Below are 285 nucleotides of genomic sequence, written 5' to 3'. Positions count from 1 at the left end.
AGGAACAATGAGCCCTGGCAGATGAACTCGTGCTCCTCCCATCACATTCTGCAGAAGAGACAGATGAACTGGAAGCTTTTACTACTCCAGGTGACAACCTCATGAAACTGAGTGAGAGAGAGTGCAAAGCTGTCATCAAAGCAAAAGATGGCAACTTCAAAGAATCTGAAGTATAAAACATATTCTGGTTGGTTTAACACTTTTTTGTTAACTACATAATTCCATCTGTGTTCCTTCATAGTTCTGATGTCTTCAGTATGAATCTACAATGTAGAAAGTAATAAA

The sequence above is a fragment of the Toxotes jaculatrix genome, chromosome 8 (assembly GCF_017976425.1).
Source record: "Toxotes jaculatrix isolate fToxJac2 chromosome 8, fToxJac2.pri, whole genome shotgun sequence".
In the NCBI taxonomy this organism is placed as follows: Eukaryota; Metazoa; Chordata; class Actinopteri; family Toxotidae; genus Toxotes; species Toxotes jaculatrix.
Note: the sequence above shows the minus strand (reverse complement) of the source record.